Source organism: Bombina bombina, chromosome 6 (assembly GCF_027579735.1).
Source record: "Bombina bombina isolate aBomBom1 chromosome 6, aBomBom1.pri, whole genome shotgun sequence".
NCBI classification, from domain to species: domain Eukaryota; kingdom Metazoa; phylum Chordata; class Amphibia; order Anura; family Bombinatoridae; genus Bombina; species Bombina bombina.
In genome coordinates, this window is record NC_069504.1 from 657,526,491 (window position 1) to 657,545,035 (window position 18,545).

Below are 18,545 nucleotides of genomic sequence, written 5' to 3' on the forward strand. Positions count from 1 at the left end.
CTCAACTGGGACACTATCCGGAGGCAGAGATGCTGCCCTCCGGTCACTACATGCTTGCGGCTCAGTCCCCTGGCGCGGCAAATGTCTGGTAAAATTGACTCTTGCAGGGGGACCCGCACCGGAATTGGTTAAACTTAGACCTGGACATGAGTGAACAGATCTACGATAACTACTTTATGTTTATTTACAGCCCTGTTTGAGAATTTCTCTGCTACAACCCTTTATGCTAACAAAATGTGATGCAGTACACATTCCTATATTGTTTGTCTCTAAATGTAGAAAAAAAGACTTTGGCAAAAGGACTCGCATTGGAATAGGTTAAGCTGGTGGGTTTAACTAGAACTATACTCAGCACTATATCTATACCCATCCAGTTACGTTTGTAAGCTTTTCTGTTATTATTCTCAGAGTTTAAACTGTGTAGTAGGGCTTGCTTGTTTTAGCGAATTACTATATTTGCGCTATTTCACTTATGATTGCATGTATGCTGTAGTCTCTTCACATAACTGCAATTTAGTATACAGGGGCATATTACTCTGCATAATCTAATTTTATCGATATTGAGTCCTCCTCACTAAATTCAATTTAGCTGCTTGCCTTTATATTAACCCAATAATGCACTTGCCCTGCACAGCTTCACCCAGACAGGGCAGGTTAAGGAAGCCTCTTATTATTATCCCACAGGTTGCATTCCTCTTTTCTTTTTTTTCTTTTTTTTTTCTTTTTGTTCTCCCCTAGCAGCTAACTAATGGCAGTTTGTTAAACGTCTATTCTATTGTTACTGTAAACTCATTGCATGGAGCTGCATTGCCTGCGGCCGGGGTGATGCACCATGCACATATTTATACAACTCGCATTTACAGTTAGTAGCGCATAGGAAATAAATCTAGTTCTGAATTGAGGTTTCTCATACAAGTTCTCTACTCGTTTTACCCCTGCCTGATCATTATATGACAAGTTCTAAAACTGTCCTTTTTTCTTAGTAGGTCAGCACAGAAAATGTATCATATACAATAGTGTACGCTAGTATTATTTCACCTAGTTGGCATCAACTGTTCTAAACTCACCTTATCTTTTTAACATTATCCATAGTTGTGTCAATAACAGATTAAAAACCTGAGGTTCAGTTGAGACCCATAAGTGGTCTCATTAGTTTCATTGTACCTTCCACTGTTTTATTTTGCATGTTGTAGGGTCCAAAAGTGGCCTCTGGAGTTGAGGAGAAGGTCCATAACTCTTTTGGCATTTCTTTATGTATTATGTACTTGAATTTATTTCTGTATACCTTGTTTGCATGCCATTTCATAAAACCTCAATAAAAAAAAAATAAAAAAAATCAGTATTTGAAAAATTAATTGTCTAAAAATCCAAAAATTGTATATAGGAGAGTAAGGTAGTGATTTCCAAAAGACACAAGTGGTCACCTTATATAATGTCTTCCTCAAAAAGAATTCCTAGTCACCTCACCAATAATTATCAGCCATGTACATTTAGATACAGAAGGATGAGATGTCTAATGTGTACACATATTACACATAGGAAGACAGAAATTACTTAATTTACAACTGGGGAGACGTTCGTTATCAAACAAAACATCACTTGTGATGCTACATTTGTGGTTTATGTCTTAACATGTGTATGTGGTGTACAGTATTTGGGGTGCACCTGTAGGAAGATCAGGACCAGATGGAGTGAACATCTTTGTAACATCAAAAAAGGCTCCCTTAAACACAGTGTATCCAGACATAATGCATTAGAACAATGTAAGGGTACCTATAGCTTTTCCATCACACCCCTTGAAGTAATCCCCCTAGTCCAACAATATAATAGGTACACCAGGCTACATCACAGAGAAACCTATTGGATCTTTCGGTTTCAGATTCTCTTTTCCACAGGGTTTAATGAAGTTATTGATTCAGCTGCTTTTTGATTGCTATGTGCATTTAAATACATATGACTACTTATATCATCATATACAAATTTTTACATTTCATGAGCAATAAGCTCACACACAATCAGAGATCCACCTCCAGGGGGTTTACACTTCTAAAGACACACATGGAATTAGAATTAGAATTGTGAATAGCAGTTTGTGCACACACCTATAGGCACTTACGTACATTATTATCATCAAGTGAGCAATAAGCTCACACACGATTAGAGATCTACCTCCCTGGAGTTCCCATCACTAATAGATAATTCAGGTAAAGACAAATACAGAATAAGAACTAGAATTGTTAATTGCAGTTCTTATTATTATAGTAGTTTGTGCACACACTTACAGGCACTTACGTATATAATTCTTTTAAAATAAATTCACTCACGTTAAGAGATCTACCTTCATGGAGTTTTTTACTTCCAATAGATAATTTATGTATAGAAACATATGGAATTAGTATTAGAATAGCTGATTGTGCACACAGATTCAGCAGTTTGTGCACACACTTATAGGCATTTACGTACATAATCCCCTCGAAGTGAGCAATAAGCTCACACACAATTAGAGATTCACCCTCTTGGAGTTTTCACCTTCAGTAGATAATTTAGCTAATGACACATAAGGAATTATAATTTTGAATAGCATTTTGTGCACACACATTTAGTAGTTTGTGCACACACTTATAGGCACTTACGCAGGCAATTAATTTAAAGTGAGCAATAAGCCCACACACGATTAAAGATCCACCCTCATGGAGTTTCTAATAGCGAGTTTTGGTAAAGACACTTAGAATTCTGAACAGCAGTTTGTGCACACACTTATAGGCACTTATATCAAGTGAGCAATAAGCTCACACACGTTTAGAGATCCACCTCCATAGAGTTTTCACTGTTAATACATAATTTAGGTAAGGCACATATGGTATTAGAATAAGTATTGTGAATTGCAGTTTGTGCACACACATATAGCAGTTTGTGCACACACTTATAGGCATTTTCGCGCATCATTCATTTGAAGTCCACACATTATTTATTTTTATTATTAGTTATAATTTTTTAGGTTGTGGGTTATTTCTGGCAGCTTCTGACAGCTTCAACTGAATTTTTACATTGTATTATTCAACAAAGCTGTTACATTGTATTATTTTGTCTACAGAATGTGTCATCTACTTTTGATCTATCATATGCAGTGTGTCAGTTATTTATTTTTATTCTGTTTGATCATAAGCATTTTTCATCGCTATTCCAATAGGATATATGTACATATGATTTTATCTGTGAAATAGCTTTGTATACAAGGATTAATCAGTTGGTATTGATTGTATTATATAATGTAGACATATTTTAGATCTAACACTGTTTTGAAACTGACTGTTTGACATAACAGCTAAAGACTGTTGATGATTAGATGACATGCTCATTACACCCGTGCTCTCAGAATCTGATTGGATAGGAGTATAAAGGTGTTTTAGCTCACCTCCTCCTGACAGCTGCACGTAGTCCAGGGACAGCTCAAACACACTCACAGTGATGAACCAAACAGTAGGCCCAACACATATGTGCACCTGTCAATTAGGGCTTGTAAACACTGTTGTAGTTTAAAAACTTATTTAATAAACCGATATACAATTCAAACAATACAGAGTTAAAAAATTGGTGGGTATACACAGTCTGTACCCCCAGATATACAATGCATTTCTCAGCAGTTACACTGTTTCCTCAGGCATATCAAACCCTATACTGATGCACTTATTTAAATGTTATCATAACATTTAAATAAGTGCATCAGTATAGGGTTTGATATGCCTGAGGAAACAGTGTAACTGCTGAGAAATGCATTGTATATCTGGGGGTACAGACTGTGTATACCCACCAATTTTTTAACTCTGTATTGTTTGAATTGTATATCGGTTTAATAAATAAGTTTTTAAACTACAACAGTGTTTACAAGCCCTAATTGACAGGTGCACATATGTGTTGGGCCTACTGTTTGGTTCATCACTGTGAGTGTGTTTGAGCTGTCCCTGGACTACGTGCAGCTGTCAGGAGGAGGTGAGCTAAAACACCTTTATACTGCCAGCCTGCGTCTACTAGCACATACGGGTGCTCTATGGAAATGTGAGTGCCCTGTGTTTGACATTTTCTATCTGATTTGTCTATTTGGTGACTGATACACACATGAGGCACCTCTCTTATATTTGCTAGATGCTGAAGTTTTATTCCACTACATTCGTGTGAAGAGGAGTGCAGCCACTGTGATCCTGAAATTGCTACAGGAAATTTAACCCCTGATGAACTGACAATATATGGGAGTCCAGGAGCTTTAACCCCTGATGAACTGACAATATATGGCAGTTCAGTATATCCTGTGACTAGGGTTATTGTTGTATATCATTATCTGTATATACTTTGTTTCACCTTGTATGTGTTATGTATTCTATCGTTAAGCGCCCCCTATAGAGCCATTTTTATAGTTCTTGTTGAATTATTCTTGCACAAACCTGGTGTAATAGACCTTTTTCACAGCAGTCATTTTGACATGAAATAGTAGGACAAATACAGGGGTTAGCAATTGCATTAATTAGGGTACCATTATATTTAGGTTTATGAGAGCCAGGTTCCTGCTATTGCTCAAGTTTAAGGTTAGGTCACATTAGCCCCTAGAAGCTGTTTTTCTGATTTTTTTTCTGGTTTTTAATACTGCATTTAAATATCCTATCATATTTTATGGTTGCATTCTAATAAAGAGACTGATAAATAATTATATATGGTCATTATACCATTGCTAAAACAACAAATCTAATGGTACTGTAAAACCTAAATAAATTCCCAAATTAAACAGTAACCACAATTAGATTGATGTCAGCTGAATGAAGACAATAAAGAATTAAAGTAGAAATAGGTGTTCTATATTGGTGTCTAACTGGGAATAAATGATTGTTAAAATAAGTTTTAGTATCTGAATTATGTTGCATAATTATTTATGCAAAAGTATGTAAATTATTATCACTGATATCCCCCCCCCCCCCCCACAAGAATGGTGGTAACCCTATGTACAAGTGAGCTTAGCATCCAATGCAACTTTTATTATTTTAAGCTCATTCTTTGCTATTTGACAACTATATCCAGAAAACTTAACTATTAGAAATTGAACCAAATTGCAAACCACTTCCTTCCCATCTCATTTGAGGTGTGGTGGGATGCCACTTGCCCCACTCAGAGGTCCCTGAAGGCATTTTAAGCACATGAATGTGCTTTTCTATATGTAACTGAATCTTGTTTTAATACCTGCTTGTTATTGCTGTGAAAATTCTACATCATGAGGTGCCTTCTTGTCTTTTGTATCTTCTGGAACCAAAATATGACAAGAATTGTATCAGCAGATTATGGGGGTAATTTTTTACCTGGTCTTGAAAAAGTCTCTTATGAGAACGAAATGCGTCGACAGTAGCTGTTTTGGGATTCTTGGAGTACATTTTATTTGGTAAGCATCCTTTAGTAGTGGGGTGTCTTATTTCTTTGAGAACAGTGTGCACTATGTAGTATTCTTTTCTTTGTTTCTGGCCACTGTTTCTCGTGTATATATAGTGTTTGGATTCATTTTTTTATCACTGTGAGGAGTACCAGTTGGGATAATAATATGGGCACTTACACATACGAAGATTCTGAAGACTATTTTTGATTTGTAGATCAACATTTTGGGACTTTGTTGACTCTCCATCACGTTAACATTCATTTTTTTGTCTTTTATTATTATGTACTTATTTTTTTATGTACTTTTGTATATACTTTGATTGTTATATACCTGTTGCTTTTTCATTTTTTTCTCAATGTGGCACATTGTTGTTTTTTAGATATTTGATACTATAAGTGCATAAATACGTATTGAGGAATTTGATATTTCAAATATTTTGTGTGCTTATATATTTTCTTTTTTTTGTGAATAAATTGATTGCATATCCATATACCTTAGTCTTTTGTGGCCATTTCCTTATACGTTGATTTAACTAAACTAATATTACTTTTGTTTTTGTTTTGTTTTTTTAAAACATGGGGGTGTTGTCATATTTTAATCCTACTCATACTACCTGACAAGCAAAAACAATTTGATTTTAATAAAACAAAAAAAAATAAAAAAGATGAAAGCTTATTACATTTAGGAGTGAAAAAAAATTATACAAACAGTTCAGAAAATGTGCAGATGTTAGAAAAACCAGAGAGAGTGGATGAAAAGCTATGTGTCTCAGAAATGACCTTCTTCTAAAAATTATATGGAAACTTGGCACTCCTGAATATTTCCATGACACAATTCCAAGAAGAATACCAAAAATAAACTCTAAAATCAGAGAGGCAGAGACCAACAAAAATGATAAGGATGCACATGAGAGAGACTGGAAGAGAAAATGACAAGCAATTAATAAAAAAAGTAAAAATAAACACTTCAGTTAAACCCAAGTGCAATGCGGCTTGAATCATATAGGAGATTTTTCTCTGTTTTCCTTTTTTCCTTAGCTACCATAAGTCCATTTAGAGGAAAAAGTTAGTTGAACCTGATAACGCTTGTTCACTGACATTCCCCAGATAGAGTAAATACACATGCTTGAAGATAGTTTATAGCTTGATTATCTTTCATGGCATAACTCACCTGATGTTTAATTTGTTTAGGGTCTGGGTGTGAACATCTAAATAAACATGCACAGCACAGCACATATAAACAAAGAAACGCATTATGATTTATTACACAGTGGAAAAAAAGGCTGGGCTACAAAGGATAGCTTGGAAGCCTTTTTATGTAATAAAACTGAAACATCATAAACATATTAATTTGAAAATAATTATATTTTATTTAAAAATGTTGATTAAAGATCTGTGTCTCTCGCTACGGGGCTGAAGGAAAGACACATACATTACATTATAGTATTCAATAAATAAGCAGTTTAAAAATCATGTTGAAAGTATGAAGTTCAAATTGTAATGAACATATGCATTAAAACTGAATTGATTTTGCTCATTAAAACTTGTATCAAAATTGAGCAGCTAAATTTGAACTTAAATTACACAGTAAAATCCTGCAAAAAATAGAACATTTTAAATGTACTTTTCTCTAATGTAAAATGAGTCTTGCATCTATTGGCAGTGGACTGAACAGGGGCATTCCTTATGTGTATCTCTTACAAGTTTTGTAGTATCCTGCAAGCAATTCACCTCCACGCAACTTGCCGTTTTATCTTCATGCTGGCAAACGTTTCTCAAAATATATTATTATTATACCAGTAGAAAAGTTACGTATGGGAAAGTAGAAGAGGTTACAAAACACACACACTTTTTTGTTGTTGTTGGAGATAGTTTTTTTATTATTATTATAAATATAAAAACCCACTTTATTGCAGTACATTGTGCTGCACTGGAGACACAGTGCCTAAACATCATTTGAAGCTTGATATGAGTGCAAGGTACTCCCTGTTAAATTTACTCTACCCTGCAAGATTCTATACTTTCAAATGTAAGTGGCTCACATATTACCAGGACCTTCCAGGTTCAGACCCTTTTTATAGACAATTAGGGCACAATGATATAAAGCTCTCTGCTATGGAGAGAGGATCTAAGAAGTCTTGTCAATACTTTGAGGTCCCTTAAAGAATTTTATAAAGACAAATTTTACCTTGTGAGCTATTAAAATTGCTCTGCAGGGTTCTGAATGGGAAGGTTAGACACATACATTGAAATATAATACTAAAAAAAAGCCCCCAACGATTTTGTGTGATTTCTTTCCATATCTATGAGTTTTTGATCATCAGGTCCTAAGTGATGTTTGTCCATACAAACGTCACATTGATGATTTAACTCCATGCTTGTGAGTTGTTTTTAGAATCAGACTCCCAGTGAATGATAAACTAAGAACTGGATCCAGACTATAAACCAGTTTGGAAATTTATGGAGACATCAGATTATTTCATAATGACATAATATTTATCCTGAGGTCATTTAGTTCTTGACAATATTTTTCACATCCTTTAGTCAATGTGTTTTGTAAATTGGGTGACATGAAAAATAATAATATAGTAAAATATTATGAAAAAACATTCAAAATCACAGTAAACTAAAATAGTATAAATGGCAGCAAAATCTAAGTAGCAAATTAATGGGGTACTATAATAGGAGACATGAGTTGAGCAACCAGGTGAAGGAATAAGTGCTAAATTATTTTCTAAGAAAAGGTAGCACTAATGGCAAAAACTCAAGACTCTGAAATAGCTGATAATGAGCCAGATTCTGAGCGTATCAGAAGGAACGCCCGTATTACAAGTTGAAAGTAAATGCAATCACTTGAGCGCAATTTAATTTAATGCACATCAGGATAGCGGAACCTCAGAGTTATGGTTAACTGTTATGCTTGAATAAAAAGTGTCACAAAACACATCAAATCACTTTTAAAAGTACAGTTACACTCAATATAATACTATCTAATAAAAATGATTTAAAAAAAATATTGCAGAAAAAATTTATAAGGGCTCAAAGATATGAGGTCTCAGGACTGCAAAGGGCTTTAACATAGAGATACATAGATATGGATGTATGTATATATATATATATAAAAATAGCAAGAGTATTGCATTAAGCTATGATACTTTTTTATTGGGCTAACTATCCTATATTATAAAAGGCCAAGTGTTTGTCTGAAGCCGTCATGCGCAGTAGAGACAAACACTTGGCCTTAGATCCTCGCACGCGCACCTCTGAGCAGAGCTGCTGACAGTTGACACATTGTACCTCGCACGCGCACCGTCAACGCACAGCTGACACATTGTACCTCGCACGCGCACCCTCGCACCCACACACCCACATTGTACCTCGCACCCACACACCCACATTGTACCTCGCACGCGCACCCTCGCACCCACACACCCACAAACTTGGCCGCACGCCACTTAGCCTATCCCCACACACTTAGCCCGCGCACCCTCACCGCACAGCTGACAGCTGACACATTGTACCTCGCACGCGCACCCTCGCACCCACACCCACATTGTACCTCACACGCGCACCCTCGCACCCACACACCCACAAACTTGGCCGCACGCCACTTAGCCTATCCCCACACACTTAGCCCGCGCACCCTCACCGCACAGCTGACAGCTGACACATTGTACCTCGCACGCGCACCCTCGCACCCACACCCACATTGTACCTCGCACGCGCACCCTCGCACCCACACACCCACAAACTTGGCCGCACGCCACTTAGCCTATCCCCACACACTTAGCCCTCGCACCCTCACCGCACAGCTGACAGCTGACACATTGTACCTCGCACGCGCACCCTCGCACCCACACACTTAGCCATTAACACTTACTTGCCCGCACGCGCACGCGCACCCTCTCACCCACACACTTAGCACGCATGCGCATGCGCACGCGCACCCACACACTTACCTCAAACTTGGCTGCAAGAGCACGCACACGCAAACATAGCCTCAGCGCGAGCTGAATCCACACCGGCGCGAGTAGTCACGTGACTAGCAGTTGAAAGCGTTGCGAGGCTTCACGAAAATTAATACAAATGCGCAACGCAGTGATAGAAAGCTCAATTGAAAGCTCCAGACTTATCTATGTGCTACACAGCACATACAAAACACATATTTTAGTTTTAAATACAAACATTTGCTCTGTACTTTAAAAAATATGGGTCTGGACTTATGTATACAAAACTAATATTTTACTTACAAACAAAAAAAATTTGGGACTGGACTATTGAAAGCTCCGGACTTATCTATGTGCTACATAGCACATACAAAACAAATATTTTAGTTTTAAAAACAAACATTTGCTTAAAAAATATTCTTAATGTACATTTTAAACTTTATTTTATTTTAATTTACTTTAAATAAAACAATGATTTTATGTCTATGTTAATGTTTATATCTTTTGTTATTTTTTGAATAAAAACATAAAAATTCAATACACATTTTGGCCCGTGTACACGGGCTTTAACACTAGTACATTTATAAGATGACAAGCTTTCGGAAGAATGTCTTCCTTTTTCAAGTCTGAAGCAATACATATATATATATATATATATATATATATATATATACACACATATACATATATATATATATGTATATATATATATATATATCATCCATTATGGGATCCAGCACTCACTTTTATCATTCATACATCTGCCGGGATGCCATTCAAAAAAATAGAAAATCACATAAGTCCCATAGAAATGCACTCTCTGTTTTCAAAATAATTTAATGGTTAACGTTTTTTGTTAACCATTAAATTATTTTGAAAACGGAGAGTGCATTTCTATGGGACTTATGTGATTTTATTTATATATATATATATATATATATATATATATATATATATATATATATATATATATATATATATATATATATATATAAATTGTTGCAATTACAAATGTTTAGGTATTCTGATGTTTATTCCTTTTGTTTGTATTGGTATGATACAAAAAAGTGGAGAAAAAAAGCCACATTCCATGCAAATTTCCAAAAATGGACTGTACGAAATTATTGGCAACCTCAATTTGATATTTGGTAGCACACCCCTTGTAAAAAATAACTGAAATCAATTGCTTCCTGTAACCATCAATGAGTTTCTTACACCTCTCTACTGGAATTTTGGACCACTCTTCTTTTGCCAACTGCTCGAGGTCTCTCAGATTGAAAGGGTTTCTTTTTCCTAACTGCTGTTTTGAGATCGCTCCACAGGTGCTCTATGGGATTGAGATCTGGACTAATTGCTGGCCAGTTCAGTACTGGCTTTTTTTCTCCACTTTTTTGTGTCATACCAATACAAACAAAAGAAATAACCATAAGAATACCTAAACATTTGTAATTGCAACAATTTTCTGGGTGAAGTGGTGCATTATCTGACAGAAATGCAGGGGTGCCAATATTTTTGGCCATCACTGTATATATATGTGTGTGCATATGTATTTATATGTGTATGTATGTATTAACAGATATACATACACACATATAAGCACATAATTACATATGTATACATATATAGGCATATATAAAAGTGCATTGGAGCCCTTTACAGTCAAATAGATGAAAACATGTAAAAGCATTTAACAATGTTTTTACTGTAAATATTCCACATTCCAATGTTCTGCACATGGGGTATATGTTTTAAGTATTTATAAATAGATATATATATATATATATATATATATATATATATATATATATATATATATATATATATATATATATATATACATATATATATATATATAGTATATATATATATATATATATATATATATATATATATATATATATGTATATATCTATAACTATATATAATCATCTATATATATATACATACACAATATATATATATATATATATATTGTACCAAAAAACTGATATATTTAGAAATATGTATTTAAGAGTAAATAGAACATTACAAATGTGAACTGGTTTGCATGCAAGTAGGGTATTTTTTCCCACTTTTCTTGCTTCATTGACTTCTATGGGGGAATACGTTAACGCAGACTTCGTTGGGTTACTTTAAAGTTGTAATACGAGCGGTACCCGACGCACGCAAAAAGCTTACTTCTACCATGCGAGCGGGTGCAACAAATAGTGCTCCACATGTAATCTATAATATTAGTGCGTCAATAAACTATTGAAAGACAGGGAAGAAAATTTTGTAGTAATTGGATCATATTTAAATAAATTAGATAAAGTGGAGTCTGTCAAGTGTATATATTAAATAGCAACATCTTTAAAATAAACAGCCAGCAACAGTTTTTATGAATGAGAAACTAGTTGCAGTAAATTATATGTTATGTTTCTAAAACAACAAATTACTTTTCCCTACATCTTCTTATGGTTGGGGTAAACCCTTCCCTTTAGATCAGGGGTGCCCACATTTTTTTGTGTTGGGATCTACTTTTCAAATGACCAGCTCAATGAGATCTACCCACTAAAAATGGGCCGGCTCCTAAGCTTACATTTCTGCCTTTTCAAATAAAGATACCAAGAGAATGAAGAAACATTGCTAAAAGTAGTAAATTAGAAAGTTGTTTAAAATTGCATGTTCTATATCTGAGTCATGAAAAAAAAATGTGTGTTTCATATCCCATTAACGTTGCATGATTTAGCAACACATGGATGTGCAAAAGCATAATGATACAACAGATTAATCCTGACGACATAAGTAGCACAGACTTTAATTCCGTTTAACAGGAGCAATCCCTTGTGCCATGCTATAAAACACTGCATTAAAATTACTGTCACTGACCCCTTTACTTTGTGCAGCAGGCTTGGCCTAATATGACCCAGTGATGTTTACACAAATAAATTTCAATGGCGCGCCATCCAGACCATTTCTTTCCGGATCAACACATTCATTTGCCAGACGTCAATCAGACTTGTTCCTTTAGCATAGCACTGTAGCCTCCGCCTTTACTTTTTCTATCTATTGACGCTTACCCTCCTAACTATACTACACCGCCAAATCCATTGGGAGAGTACTCACTCAACCATACTTTTGATAGGCCAATTGTGTTGTTGTTCAAAAATCATCTACATTGATTGGTTAAAATCAATGTCCCTCAAGATCCAATCCTGTAGCACCTTTCGTGTCGGACCATCAGACTGTCCCTTCACACACTGTGGTAGATAAAGCTGTATCTCTAGCAACCATACTCTACTCAAGTCCCAGTGTTGAGATCACGTAACTTGACCACATCATTTTGATCACATCGACCGTGATCTACCAGCAGCGCCTTCAGGATCTACTGGTGCCTATTGGGCACCCCTGCTTTAGATCATCTGTTGGGAGAAAGCTGTGTACCAGGAAATACACCATGGTGACAGCATTTAGACTTAATGTGTGTGTGGATAGGCTTTTTGAAATGTATCCATGTCAGTTCACTTCACAGGGTTTTTTTCCATTCTAAAGACACACCGTACAAACACATTTTCCTTATGGAAAGGGATTTCTTTGCAGCAGTTTGAAGTTTTTCCACATTAACAATTAATTTTATCATATGGATTCTGCTTGTATGCAGAGTTTCACTAGTTTATGTAACTCTGTCAATTATAATCTGAATCAAGGTCATTAGGATATATTTTTCTGTTGTAAGCATCATAAAATATTTCAAATGCTCATGGGATACAGAGTGTCTGAGCTGGTGAGAGAAGCTTCTCTCACAAGCAACTCAGGTTAGTTTTTAGAGATGTTTAGGCCAAGAAAATCATATTGTAAGGGTCTGTCAACAATTAAAACAATGGAATTTGATAGCAGCTAACTGCACAGTGCTCACAAGCTGAGCATGACTATTCAGCAGTAGTATTTATGTTACTGTGTAGGCTCCTGGTCTTCTGCAGATGCTTCTTGTACAACTGTATATTCTTCTAGTGCAGATTTATTATACCCCCTATAATGTAAGCTCTTTAGGCAAAATCTCACATTATATATCTGTATAATACTTCTAAAAAATAACTGTAAGCCTTTACAAATATAGCCACTAAAAAAGTGCTGCCCCCTCCCAATCTGCCTCCCTAGTGCCTTGTTTGCCTAGGCCAAAATACGCACCTGAATGTAGGTCTCTATTATCCTATATTATAAAAGACAAGAGTTTGTCTGAAGCCGTCATGCGCAGTTCAGACAAACTCTTGCAGCTGATCGCACGCGCACCCACCCGACAGCAGCGCGAGGACCGGGCAGCACAGCTGATAGAGAGAGAGAGAGAGAGAGAGAGAGAGAGAGAAATTAATATGAATTAAATATAACACAACACGGCCCGTGTGAACGGGCTTTAGGACTTGTTTAGTAATAAAGCACCGACAGATTCTGCAGCACTGTGCGAGAACACATATATTACAGGGGCTGCAACAGTGCAGTCAGTAAGGCCAGTCAAATTTTTGGTTGCATTGGGAGAGGTATTAGTAGCAGATATAGCAAGGTTCTTATGCACCTTACAGATCATTAGTTAGGCGTCATATGGAATATTGTGTACAGTTCTGGAGACCATACTGTAGGAAGATATAAATAACCTAGAAACTGTCCAAAGGAGGGCTACTAAAATGGTACAAGGTCTAAAATATAAAATGTACAAAGAAAGACTCTATGACCTAAATATGTATAGTTTAGCAGAGAAAGGTAAAGCGGTGACATGATAGAAACCTTCAAATATATAAATATATGAAGGAACTTAATAAAGTGGAAGCTGAAAGCATTTTCCACAAAAAAAATAAAAAAAAAAATGCCAAAGCAGGGGGTCACAATCTTAAATTAGAGGGTTGCAGATTCAGGAGAAATGTAAGTAAGATTATTTTTTTTTTTACTGAAATGGTGGCGGATTCATGGAATAAACTTCCAATTGAGGTGGTAAACACAAATGCTGTAAAGGATTTAACACATTCCTAGGACATACATAAGGCTATTCTAAGAAAAAAGTAACAGGTAATATGGATAGACTTGATGGGCCTCTTTGGTTCTTATCTACCGTCAAATTCTATGTTTCTATAAATAGAATAGGACACATGCTACACTAATATAGGTTAGCCAGGTAATCCCCCAGTAACCAATGTTATAACATTTATTTAAGAGCCCTTTATACTTTATACCTTTTTTCAACTGATGATATTGCTCTATAGACTCACATGCTGAATAACATACATGGAAACACAAACATATGAACTGTTATATATGCCTTGAAGTTTATTATTATTATAAGACATGGAATTGCCTGGTTAATTCAATAAAACTGCAAAATGTGAAGCATAATAGCAACCAGGTATTTTCAATCAGTTCTTTAGATATCTCCCAGTCACTCCATTCAGAATCTGATTATTCTTACTGGATATTTGCAGGAGGAAAATGAGTCACTTGGGTCTGTGCTACTTCCAGTTTGTATACACCAATGTAAGGCGTCCCAACAAGACATTGTGCTACCTGAGCCGAAGAATGATTTTTTTTTTCTCCCAACTCTCCATCTACCACAGTCTAAACGCAACTATAGCCAATAACAGTCTTAAAGATTAAAGGGACATGAAACCCATTTTTTTTCTTTCATGTTTCAGATAGAACAAAATGTTTTAAACAACTTTGCAATTCACTTCTGTTATCAAATGCGCTTCATTCTCTTGATATAGTTTGTAGAAGAACCTAGCTGTACAAATCTGGCAAATTAATGACAAGAGGCATATATTTGCAGCCACCAATCACCAGCTAGCTCCCAGTAATACATTTCTGCTCTCGAGCCTACATAGGTTACCAAGGCTACCAAGAGAGCAAAGTAAATTTGATCATACAAGTAAATGAAAAAGTCTCTTAAAATGACATGCTCTATCTGAATAATGAGAATTAAGTTTTTACTTCTAAGTCCCTTTAAAGTTCAGCAAGACAATTATAATGTGTATTACCTAAATGGTCATGGACTTTTTTGTGTGTTTTATGTAAATTAAACCTTTATAATATTATTTAACAGTTTAACAAAAAATTATTTTATCAATGTTTTTTTTTTATTTTAATGTCTCATTACAGTATAATGTAATTTTTTCATTATTAATTTCAGGTTATATCATACAAATTATTCACTTCACAAGCTATATCAATAAAGCATATTTTAGGTCCTATAAATAGCAGCCTAATTGCTATGGTTTGATTTTTCAGCTCCAAGGGAACACCAGGTTCATGGCCTTTGTAATACTTTAGGGACTTTCTGTAGCTCTGGTTTTGACTGATAATTTTATATTTAGCTTTGGGGCAGTGATAGGCTACTACAATTACAGCATATAAAAATGACTGACCAAACATGCAAAGTATATTTTAGAAACAAGACTTAAATATCTAAAGTTTTTATTTGAGGAACTAGTAGAGAAATAGCTGGATGGCAGATAGGTAAGTAGGAAAAAAAATACTGTATAATGAAAATACAAATTAAATAGTCCATTTTATCAGCTTTAAAAAACAACTAAACACATTTTAATTTTTTTTTTTTAAATAATTAGTATAAGGTTTTTTCCAATTTCAGATAGAGATCAATAAATCAACAAATAACAGGTAAAAAATTATTTCCACCAAAAAACAATAGCAGGATAGGGAACAAATAAAGAGGGAAGAATAGATAAAAAAAGAAAAGTGCGTAAGGAATAGGGTGTGTGATAACTAAAAGAAAATAACAATAGAAACAACTCCAGTTATAAAAGCATGTTTATATAAAATGTCCTGAAAAAAATGAAAACGAGAAAAATGAAGAACTAATAGTTAGTGGGAATGAGGCCCATTTGAGATGTGTATGAAACAAGGTCCGTTCTAAATATAAAAAAAAGGTATTTTCCCTCTTTAATATATTGTGTACATTTTCTTTAAAGGGACAGGAAACCCCTAACATTTTCTTTCAAGATTTGTTTAAAACATTTTAAACATAAATGTGCTTAATTATCTTGTTAAACTTTGCTAAAGGAACAGCATTGCACTGCTGGCAGCTAGCAGAACACATCTAGTTAGCCAATCACAAGAGACAAATGTGTGCAGGCACCAATCAACAGCTAGCTCCCACTAGTGTAGGATATGTGCGTATTCCTTTTCAACAAGGAATCACAAAGGGTATAATGCACATTTGAAAATAGAAGTGAATTTAAAAGTGTCTTAAAATGACACACTCTATTTGAATCATGCAAGTTTAATTTTGACTTTTCTGTCCCTTTAACTTTAAAAAATGTCTATTTTTGTTTCAGTAAAGAAGTCTTCTGCCTTGCAGACATGCTTTGGTACTTTGTGGATAATCAAATTCTATACATATGAATTCCAATGTATGCCTCTGAATGTCTTCTTAATGCAGTTGGTGATCTTTTGCAGTATCACACAGTAGTTATAGTGCTATTACCTCCATGCAAGGTGCCGGAGAAAGAAGTTTTCTTATGTACGTAAGGATTCAATATAAAGTACTGTAAAAAAGGGATGCATTTTAAAATACATCTTAAAGTCTTGACATTAACTCCATCAGAGAGCATTAGTTGAAACCGTAACTTGTTCATTAACTAAAAAATATACAGGTACCTTAACTACTGCCTTTGGGCTTAACTGGTCCACCAAGAATTTGGTGTACCCTCAAAATCACTGAACAGAAAACAGACATCAGTAATTTGTTACTAAAAAAAAGCAGTTCCATGCTTCTCACTAGGGGCCCAATGTTCAAAAGATTGTGAGATCCACAAAAAAATTAGTATCGCTAGTCTTGTAAAACGTCCGACAGGTGATATGTTAAAAAAAAAAAAAAAAAAGTTGTCTGACCCTCTCTGTCCAGACGAATTGTGTTGTGCCTTCCATATGAAACAATAGGTATGGCTGCCTGTTGAACAATTTGCTCACATTACCAGTGAATGGGAAATCTCAGAAGTGTGGAGGGGGCATGTTTTCAGAGCATGTTTACACAACATATACTGTGCATTCACTAAGTATAAAAATGGTTTCTGTTTTGTAAAAGTTCAAATAATAGATATATAAACTAAGTTTCACTGTACATTCAGTAGATTTCTTACACTGCTAAACTAGAAACTGAAATGTGGGGAGACAGGTATGTGCAAAAAGGTTCACTTAAGTTGATGGATTTTGATAAGAACACTTTAAACTCCCTGCAATGTTTACCCATTTTATTGCTGGTTACTCCCATCGAACACCCATAAAACACTATATATTCCCTATGTATAAGATCACTATTATTAATAAAGAACAGAAAAAATAACAATATAGACCTATATGAGCTGAGGGCTTTGGATATATTGTACATGTGTATTCAGTGTGTTAAAGTTATGTATTTTATTGTAAAATACTATTTTATGTATTTAAAAATGTCATTATTTTAAAAACGTGTTTTTAACTTTTGGTCTGTTCTTTTCTTTTAGGAAGAAGATTATGTGTATGGGATAATAATATACATATAATATCCTACTGTTTCCATGAACTAGCATCATGTTGACAGCAATAAGTTTATATAAATCTCACAAGCCCCAATCAGAAACTGCTTGCTGCATGATATTGAATCATACAAACATGTAACAGGCCTATATTGGTGATATAGTTACTGGTTGCGCAAATCCTCTCAACAACTGAGCTCACAGTTATACAGCAGCTGTGGCTTTTTTGTTTTACAATAGTGCATTTTTTAAAACTTTACTTGAACTGTAAATCATAAGTAAGTTTACATTAAACTATATAAATTGTACAGCAGCCGTGTCTTTTTCCTATTGTGACACTTTTTGGCATGAAATAAAAACTAAATGGTGACCTGGACTACCAAAAAAAACACAGTCACTGATATGCCTATATTAAAACTAAAGCCCCCTTTAAAAAAAAAAAACACCCCAAAATAAAAAAATATACTAAACTACTTACCTTAGAAGGGATTTTTGTAGGACATTGCCCTACAGTGATTTAGTTTTTTGCTCAAACAAAATACAACCCCATTCTAAAATAAAAGTAACCCCCCTTACCCCCTCGCCAAAAAAATATAATTTATGTAAGAACTTACCTGATAAATTCATTTCTTTCATATTGGCAAGAGTCCATGAGCTAGTGACGTATGGGATATACAATCCTACCAGGAGG

General features: G+C 34.9%; 1 long non-coding RNA gene across 1 annotated transcript in view; it reads left to right on the forward strand.

The window, feature by feature from the left end:
• Nucleotides 1-18,162, forward strand: part of LOC128663406 (uncharacterized) — a 68,414-nt gene extending 50,252 nt beyond the window's left edge. The window contains exon 3 of the long non-coding RNA XR_008402862.1: nucleotides 17,843-18,162. This is a non-coding gene — a long non-coding RNA (uncharacterized LOC128663406). The remainder of the gene's footprint in view (nucleotides 1-17,842) is intronic.
• Nucleotides 18,163-18,545: the final 383 nt, after the last annotated feature.